This window comes from Mizuhopecten yessoensis, unplaced genomic scaffold (genome assembly GCF_002113885.1).
Source record: "Mizuhopecten yessoensis strain PY_sf001 unplaced genomic scaffold, ASM211388v2 scaffold10797, whole genome shotgun sequence".
NCBI lineage: Eukaryota > Metazoa > Mollusca > Bivalvia > Pectinida > Pectinidae > Mizuhopecten > Mizuhopecten yessoensis.
The window spans coordinates 2,698,833-2,709,492 of record NW_018408726.1 but is presented as its reverse complement, the minus strand read 5'-3'; positions in this window follow the sequence as shown (position 1 = coordinate 2,709,492).

Below are 10,660 nucleotides of genomic sequence, written 5' to 3'. Positions count from 1 at the left end.
CAATAAGAGTTTGTGACGTTTCGATGACTAGTACGGTATGTACGCTGTCATCTTCATGATCTAGATACGCTGCAGTGGACCAATTATATATCATAATAAATTGAGTTGAGGGGGTTCATAGACTCGCGCACATCTATGACTAAGTATTAAACAAATCGTAGTTGAATCGAGTCATTTCGGTACATATTAAACAACTATTGTACATACACTTACAGCGTAGCCGAATCGACATCGATTTTGTGGACAACTCGTACACATTTTACATACTTGTGTGCATACGCTTCACTGGTCATTTAAATTGTCTGATGAAGGTGACAGTGTACATACCGTATTAGTCATAAAAAAAGTCACATAGAAACACTTATTAGTTGTGTAAAAACAACTTTTCATAATCTTAACAACCTGAAGAAAATGTTTAGAAATGTCATTACGGAATGTTTTCTATTTTCTAGCTCTAAAATATGCAGTGTAAGTTCTGATTATTAAGCATAATCAAACGTATACAAGACAGAGAATTTAGGTTTTGTGAAAATGTTATGCATACGTGATAACGATTAACTGAATTATAAGGTTACTAAATGATAAATGTTTGAGATATTTATAGAATGATAAATTAATTATCATCGGTACATGTATTTGCCTTAGTCCTAAGTCTGTAATTAGAGATCCATCAGATTTTATGGCGATGGTTGTAGTATCATTTGTTAACACAACTTTGTTAAAAATCCAGTAATAGATAAAAAAAAAAAATCCTCCCTATTCGATCATTTGTTCATTTTTTGTCTAGGACATGAATTTTATTCTGTAGAGATTAATTTTATAAAATGAAAAGTCAAGCTGTTTAACCCCGTGAATTTAACAGGAACATGTTTATCTAATATTTCCAAAAGCATTCTATAGAGAGGTGTGAGCGCCAGATTCGGGTTATTTAGAGTTATGCTTTCATATCAGTTAGACCTCCCAAGAACATTCAATATGTGAAACTTTGGAACTCGTATGTCAAATTGTTTAGGAATATTGCGTAGCGGTCACTACCGTTGAAAACTTCAAGACATTTATTTCAGATATGAAACCTGAAGAATTACACTAACTAGGACCAATTCGTGTGAAAAATATTAACGATGTTCCAGTTCCAGTTGAGTTAGATTTATGATAGTGTAGGTTGTAGTTACACCTTTCCAATGTACATTAGCAGTACCCTGTATAGTATGCGTGTATCGATGTCGCACCATAACAAAGCATACACACATAAGAATAATTTGTTACATATGGTTAAGGCTAAAACCGTATTTAAGCAAGGTCTTGCGACTCCAAATCTTTACATTGCGTTCATAGAAACAGTGTGACGTAATATAAGTAAGGTTGTATGCCGTAGCCTCTCGGTTTATAGAAACAGTGTGACGTAATATAAGTAAGGTTGTATGCCGTAGCCTCTCGGTTTATAGAAACAGTGTGACGTAATATAAGTAAGGTTGTATGCCGTAGCCTCTCGGTTTATAGAAACAGTGTGACGTAATATAAGTAAGGTTGTATGCCGTAGCCTCTCGGTTTATAGAAACAGTGTGACGTAATATAAGTAAGGTTGTATGCCGTAGCCTCTCGGTTTATAGAAACAGTGTGACGTAATATAAGTAAGGTTGTATGCCGTAGCCTCTCGGTTTATAGAAACAGTGTGACGTAATATAAGTAAGGTTGTATGCCGTAGCCTCTCGGTTTATAGAAACAGTGTGACGTAATATAAGTAAGGTTGTATGCCGTAGCCTCTCGGTTTATAGAAACAGTGTGACGTAATATAAGTAAGGTAGTATGCCGTAGCCTCTCGGTTTATAGAAACAGTGTGACTAATATAAGTAAGGTTGTATGCCGTAGCCTCTCGGTTTATAGAAACAGTGTGACGTAATATAAGTAAGGTAGTATGCCGTTGCCTCCCGGTTTATAGAAACAGTGTGACTAATATAAGTAAGGTAGTATGCCATTGCCTCCCGGTTTATAGAAACAGTGTGACGCAATATAAGTAAGGTAGTTTGCCGTCGCCTCCCGGTTTATAGAAACAGTGTGACTAATATAAGTAAGGTAGTATGCCCGTCGCCTCCCGGTTTATAGTCTATATTGGGGCATTTAACATCACCAACGTAATTGCACAGGAATGTTTATATAGTCGAAGAATATACGGCTTAATTTGATTTTGAGGACATGGTATGATATTTCTTTCATTTTTATTATTAGATGTTCCAGCTTTTCAAATGTAGTTTATTCTGTCTTTTTAGAATTTTGCCCTACTTTTTTGTCGATTTTGAGCTCGAATTCTGGTTTTGTTGACACTTGGATAATTATGCTCTTGCTGTTTTTTGCATATTAATCATTAGCAGTATGTCTTGTATGTATATTGTTGTATGGATTTATCTTAGAATGTCTAATATACCAACGGAAACATGGACTAGATTGTCGGAGTACTTTGTGCAAAGCAAACCCCCCAAAAAACTCATTTGCATACTTACACCCGTGGTTGTAAAACTTCAGCAATCAAGAAACGAAACGAAACATCAGTCACATGTTGTAAAATCTGCGGTACCTCTCCTGAGTTATCCCCCTTACCACGACATACATCAATCGTATAACATGTATTTTGATAACTGTAGCTTTAGATATCTGTGCCAGTAGGTAACGCTCAATTCACTCTGTTGAAACAGAATTCGACGATTTTAGAAAGATTTGTACATCTACATCGTTCAGTCAAAATAGCAAATACAAAGCTTCCGGCACATTAACACTATAGGAGTGACTAGAAAATCGTTAAAAAATATTGCGTAACGCGTATTGTGCACACTCATGCATGGTTTAAAGATCGAAGAGGCAAAAAAGGTATTGCATTTATGTATCACAGCATTTCAATTGCTAGCGCGAAAGTTCAATCTGTCGAATGCGGTAATCCATGGCTAGCGGATGACGTTGCTTCGATTGCTTCTAGTCCCGGAGCCCTGTAAATCTCCACTAAAGTTACACTAAAAAGAGGACATTTTGATACATCAAATTCTATAATTCTGTCATGCATGGACATTTGTAGGAATCTAAAACGAGTAAAAGTACTTTGTTATAACCCGTTTTAATTGTTTAGACAATGCTTTTTGGCAATGCTGTTCTCCTGCCTGCCTGGATTATCTAACATGGTGTACTACCTTACACACACGGGAACCTGCTAAGTGTTTACCAAACAACTTCCACTTGTAACGTAGTATCAACAAGGAAGTTTGTCGTCGGGTGGCACAGTGGGTAGCGCACTTTCACCAAGACGACCGGGGTTCGATTCCCCGATCGACGTGAAAGTTATGGAGTCACCTGCCCGACCACGTGGGTTTTCTCCGGATACTCCGGTTTTCTTCGACATTAAGACCCCCCGCGTGCTAAGATCCTGGTAAACAAGAGTGATTAATGTAAATTTAAATAGCTTGTTTCATAATTGTTGAAAAATAAATAAAGTTTACATTTCCTAAGTGTTTACCAAACAACTTTCACTTGTAACGTAGTATCAACGAGTAAGTTCCACATCCTTCGTTGCTGTATGGAGCGCATGGTGGAATACCGTTACGAAATGTGACATTCAAAAACTGGACACGTTTTAGCATTTCGCCATAAAACTGATTCTCAATCTGAAAACATGTTCATGTTCAGACATGTGAAATGGTGGTCCAGGAAAACGTCACAACTAAAAACATACATGAAAACCAATTTCATAAAATGTTGTTATCACATTGTAATAATTTTCACTCCCACGTGTACAGGAGACAGATCTATGTTTTGTTGTTTGAATTTTGATAAATTTCCAAAACGAACGATATTAGTTGTCGCGCTAAATAGTTAGTATGTCTGACATAATTGTGTTAATGGAAGAACCTACCTGGGTACTCAGCTTGCATCGAAATAAGACTTTCATTTTTCTGTATCAAAAGTAATTGACATATATATGTTTTAATCGATCATCATAATCGTTATTCAGTCAAGCATTTACGTGGTTTGGTTAGGCAGGTAAAGTACAGTCAAACCCAGCGCAACCACAGGTATTTGAAATCGGAATTTGGTTTGGTTTGTTTGTGTTTTACGTCCTATTAACAGCTATGGCAATTGAAGAACGTGCCAGGTTTTGGTGGTGGAGAAAAGCCAGAGATCCAGGAGAAAAAAACACACCGACTTCCGGCAAGTACCTGGCGACTGCCCCACGTAGGTCTCGAACCCGTGACCCAGTGGCGGAGGGCTAGTGGTAGTCGTAGTGGCATCAGGTCCTTAATGTGCAATTAACCAGTTTTTGAAAATAATTTTACAATTTAACGTGACCTCACTTCCGATAAAACGTATTTCACTTCTCTTGTACGACATAAGAGCGAAACCAGTATTATTTTCGCAACACGTTTTCCTTGATCTTTTATTTTCTTTTTTCCCCACGCATTAATAGATGCAGGGTCATGTTTGGATATACAAATTTGCTCTTGTCGGCTTTTAAAACTTAAAACCTATACACATTTTCACTCTGTCAATTTTTCAGTGCTGTTGTACTACAGGCTTCTCTCATGGTGCATTTGCTTCGCAACACTCCGGCAGACTTAGAAAGTGCTGTTTGCGATAATAAAGTACAGGTATTATCACCGGCTTCAGTAAGGCAGACACATTCCGTCCATCTGGTTTATGTTATTTTATTGTATTTGTAAGCTGTGCATTGTAAATATACCTAGACTATGATGGCTTAGCGTTACCATTGAAACACTTAGATATCGTGGACCTAATGATATTCATGTAATACAGCACTTGTGGTCGACAAATCAACTGCAATGATAAATAAATAAACACAAATGTGGAAATGTTGTTCAATTTATCTCGGAACTTTAACTTGATTGTAATTTTCAAATGTACTTTTCCTGAACGATCTGTTAGTTTGATTTAATTTTGATTTCTAATTGACAATTTGTTTAAATTAAACTATGCAGATACTAAAAACAAAGAGGATTCTTAGATAAAACAAATCCAATAAGGGATTTAATTTTATAACTGATGTCATCTTTATATGTGTCGACCATTCGTACTTGATGTTCCGCAGGCGGAGAACACATTTATGATCCTGAGGTATTTTAAACAGATAGTACAAAATCGCTTTTCTCCACCACCAAAACCTGGCACGTTCTTCAATTACCATAGCTGTTAATAGGACGTAAAACACAAAAAGAGCAAACCAAATTCCGATTTCAAATTACGTATATTTTATTGCCTTTAATTGTATTGTAAATGAAGTGTGATCCTTGCTTGCAATGATTTTGATATAGTTTTACCTTAATTTGTGAAATGTATCTTTTTTATGCATATATTAACATATGACACTCTTATAAAATATGTCATTGATTTTATCGTATCAAATGAGGTGACGTCATCATGCCGAAGCATTTTCTTGGAAGTACAGTACGGAGACCGAGAATAAGGTATGACGCACACAGGGAGGAACAGTGAATACACCTATACTGTAACAGATAACGGGAGATATATCCACGCTAACGACACTGACCGGGTGAGGAAGGAATTCTATCCACAGACAGAGAACGTCTCTCTCAGGGCACTCCATGTTCTGCCTTTACCAAATATTTATACGGAGAGAAATACCACGTGATAGCGGTGACGCGTTCATATACGTATATATTCAGGGAAGAACCGCTATGAAGCCCGAATGATGACGTCGTAGCTGGGTACAACAAGCTGAGTCGAAGGCATCCTACATAGAAAGTACAAGTATGGTCTATTGATGACGTCATACATGTACATGAACCTATGTGTAACGAGCAGATGCGCTAAGGTCATTTAAAAACGTGCTTTCATGTGTGTTATGTATGCCCGTGGTATGCTTGTGCAATTAGCCCCCATGCGATAGCGCGGATATGATATCAACTTAAGCGTGCCACCTTACTTACATACCATGCCAAAGGTACCCAGTACAGTATTCGATCTGGTCACATGATACTGACAGCGGTTAATATAACCGGTCATTACGCTTACCCTAATGATTGTAGGGTAAAACCACTTCCGTTTTTCAATGGCGGTACATCCCTGTCTGGGGACAGACCCCTGCCTTGGCGAACGTTATGCTATACAGCTAAAGGTGACCAGTCTCGTATGGCGGTACCTTAATGTACAATGTACCTAGCATAACAAAACGGACAGTCCAATACAGCGAGTCAGGGCGATGTAACAAAAATTTCATTTCTATAATTGACAACTTTGTCAATACAAAGGTTTATTTAGAATGTTTATACGGAATAGGAAGCATATCAATTGCAACAAGTCCGGAATATAATTATCCAGATGCTGAGATTTCCTGATTTATCCCTTGAAGGCGTGGGTGGGGAGGTGCATGAATCTTCACAAAACAGGGGTATATTACATTTCCAAGTACTGCCTCCCGTGGTGTGTCTATCTATACCTTTTCCCTATCAATGTACGTTGATTAGGGAAGTGTGTTGGAAGCATGCCTGATAATTAATACCAGATCCACAATATCAGCCAGGTATGATTCTACCATTGTACCATATATATACCACTACACTCAGAGATACAGATCGAGGCCACGGCAGGAAGGGGAGGGCTGGTGGGGGGAGGGGGCACATCAACACAGCAACACGACAGAGGTGGGGAGGGGCACATCAACACAGCAACACGGCTGAGGTGGGGGTATGGAAAGGAGGCGAGGCCACGGCAGTACGGCAGAGTGAGGGTGTGCTGGGGATGGGTGCAGGCACGCCACTACAACACGACAGAGTGGGAATAGGGGAATGGAGACGTGGTCACGATAGTTTGTGGGTGGGGTGAGGGCAGGGGATGCTAGGACAACACGGCAGGGTGGGGGTAGGGGGAAGGAGACGAAGCTACGGCTACGGTAGCGTGTCNGACGCCAGGGCAACACACTAGAGTGAATGTTGAGGTTGGGCTGTGGCCCGGGTAGGTACAATTTAGATGACACTACGGCATTTGGTTCAGCGTATGTATGTACATGTTCATGTACATGTAATATGTCCCATTACGTATCGAATGCAGATGTTAATATCTGACGCATTTCCATGCACTAAGGCTCGGTGTTGCATGTCCCGACGGTAATATATACAGCTGACATATTTTGCATTCATTCCACTCATCTACAAGGAATAAAGTGCATAATTATGTGAAGCAAAGTTCCGTTTTTATACAAAAATGTTTATATTTCTTTGCTTTATAATTATTTCCCTTTTTTTTCCGTTTTATTTTTAATTTAGTTTCTAAAAGCAAAGGTCATGTTTGCCTATTTGCACCATTTAATTACACAAAAGATCATGAAGGGCAATAACTCTAGCAAACAAACACAGGGATAATGTGTTAGATAGCATATAATCTTAACTCTTACACAACATGTAAGGAAAACCGAGATCATTAAGGGCGATAACTCTAGCAAACAAACACAGGGATACTGTGTGAGGTCGCATATAATCTTAACTCTTACACAACGTGTAAGGAAAACCGAGATCAATAAGGGCGATAACTCTAGCAAACAAACACAGGGATAATGTGTTAGGTAGCATAAAATCTTAACTCTTACACAACGTATAGGAAAACCGAGATCATTAAGGGCGATTACTCTAGCAAACAAACACAGGGATAATGTGTGAGGTCGCATATAATCTTAACTCTTACACATCGTGTTTGGAAAACCGAGATCATTAAGGGCGATAACTCTAGCAAACAAACACAGGGATAATGTGTGAGGTCGCATATAATCTTAACTCTTACACAACGTTTAAGGAAAACCGAGATCATTAAAGGCGATAACTCTAGCAAACAAACACAGGGATAATGTGTTAGGTAGCATATAATCTTAACTCTTACACAACGTGTAAGGAAAACCGAGATCATTAAGGGCGATAACTCTATCAAACAAACACAGGCCTAAGGTAGCATACAACCTTAACTCTTCATGTAACACAAATCACATGTTAAATGTGTAAGGTAGCATATAACCTTAACTCTAACACAAAACACAGATATCATGTGTAAAATAACATATAATCTCAATTCTAACCCAAATCACATTGATGATATTAAAAGTAACATATAACCTTAATTCTAACACAAACCACGGCTATAGTGTGTAAGGTCGTATGATACCTTAATCCTACCATACACCATGAATATTGAATAATTTACAAATTGCATGTATAACGTGTAAGATAGCAATAACTGAATTATGAAATAATCCTAATGAAAATCACTTTTACTTCAAACATAACTCACATCGTTCAATCTTTGGTGTAAATTAAGACTTAATCGAGTGTATCTTGTGGTGTAAATTAATACTTAATCGAGTGTAACTTGTGGTGTAATGTTATTTTCAGTGTACTAACTGTTGTAATTCTGTCGGAGAGAACTAGAACTAACAGCTATATGCAACACATACACGTACGTTATTCCGACACACGTCGGACACGTATACACATATATATACATATTACGTACCAATCAGTTATATCTACGCGCTCGGCTTGAAGTGAAAATCTAAATGTGTGCTCGTCAAGGTTTGATGAAATCGTGTTCATGACGCAGATACCACTTTGTTATGAAATTCTTTAAATAAACCAGTACTGCTATCAAATTTATACTCTCTCTATCATCTGTTCATTTGACCTACTTGATGCACGTGCAGGATGAAATCTGATTAGTTCTGAAGCCATCTAGAATCCCATCGGCGTGCGTGAGCTGGCACGAGCACTCATCTTGGAATATTTTGTGTCGAACACATAATGGGATGTCGTGACCTAGACTTATTGCGATGATATTACATGTACGCGTATATAATCGATTTGGGTTTTTTCTGTGGAGGGGGTGGAGATGGGGTGCTACATGTACGATGATTTTACGTATATTAGTCTATGTAAGACTATGCGCGTTTAGATAGATGGTTTTGGGGTTTTCTTTTACCTTTACAGTGACACAATATCCATTGTCAATATTGGAATATATAGTTCATCTTAAACATGGATGATAGGAAGATATTTGCACTATATTATAAGTTTAATGTGCACCAAGTACACGTTACCGTAGATAGGGAGCTGTACGTACATTACGAACGCTTACATTTTAAGAAATGAAGATCGCCCGAATAGTGATAAACCACTTTATGATTGAATGCGCTGATTTTTAACTAATGCATGACAAATTTTATAATGAACCAACACTGAAGAGTCTGTCTGATATAGTTTCTGTGTCATTAATATACGATAACTTACATGCAAGTGATCTTAACGATAAGGTAAGATGTATCTTACAACCAAATTGTTTGCTATTGAAGCTTTTCTTTTACTTTTACATCTATTACCCTTTTAGTTTGAAGTTTTCATGTTGGAGAACGTGTTTTTTAGTGTTGTTCGGTACTAAATGACTCAAATTGTCGATGGGCTGTAAAAAAAATTGCCATATACAACGCTTACTGCTAATCGAAACTACGCTAAAAAGTCAGTTGATTGCTTAACGACCAAGTACCTGTGACGTCATATCGGGTCCGACAATGATAAAAGGGACACTTGTAAAACTTAAAACAACAAAAAGAAACTTAACGGTATTTCAAAAGGTTACCTGGAAATTACGTATGCATATAGGGGAGCCTGTATAAAGGTTTGGGGTGTCGGATGGCGCAGTTGATAGCGTACTTGCCTTTCAACAAGGCCGACGGAGTTCGATTCCCCGACCCGACGTGGAAAGGTATGGGGTCACCTGCGCGATCACGTGGGTTTTCTCAGGGTTCATCGGTTTCCTCCCACATTTAGACCCCCGCGCGCTAACAACTGTGCCAGCAAGAGTGATTATATAAAGTGAGCTAAATTGTTTCATAATTGATGTAAAATAAATAAAGTTTATAAAGTTTTTAGTTTATATCAAGCAAATGCTAGTACACTTGTTACTTGTTCAGGGTTTTCTATTTCTATAATTGTTATCTAGCTATATAGTAATACTTCACTGTGGATGTACACGAAGCAACCCACATACATGTACGTACCGGATCCATGGAAACGTCAATTGCTAGCTTGTTATCATATTAAGGTAGATTGTATCACCACCCATTTACTGTAAATGTATACAGGCCATAAAACGTGCTTCCTGTTAAATCTATGTTGATTTCCTTTATATCAATTAATAGAAAGTTATCAGTCGCGGAGTTTTTAGGGTGTCAATTCAATATGAAATAATCCCCAGTAATCTTGCAGAAAATATCATTGCCATTGGTGCATTGGTTAAAACGCCTAATTTGTAATCAAAAGGTCGCAACAAGGGGTCATCGTAACGGAGAAAATATGCTTATTTTTGCGAAAAAGAGGAATTTATGTAAATGACCGTGACTGTTTTAGGGACAGCTCACTTACACCTACATTGTACACAAAATACAATTTACTAGACATAAAGTGATCCTGCTCTATGGTATTACCAAACGTTACTCGTTACTCCGTCTGATAGGTTTTGGTCGCTGTGTATAATATGTTACAAACAATCAGGTTATTAATGAAACCGAACTATATCAAACGTCCTTATCTTGCAATTGTAGTCTGATCGCGTCTTCTAGAAAACTGCATCCAAAAAGTGTAAATGAAGTCAGAAATACAATGAAACT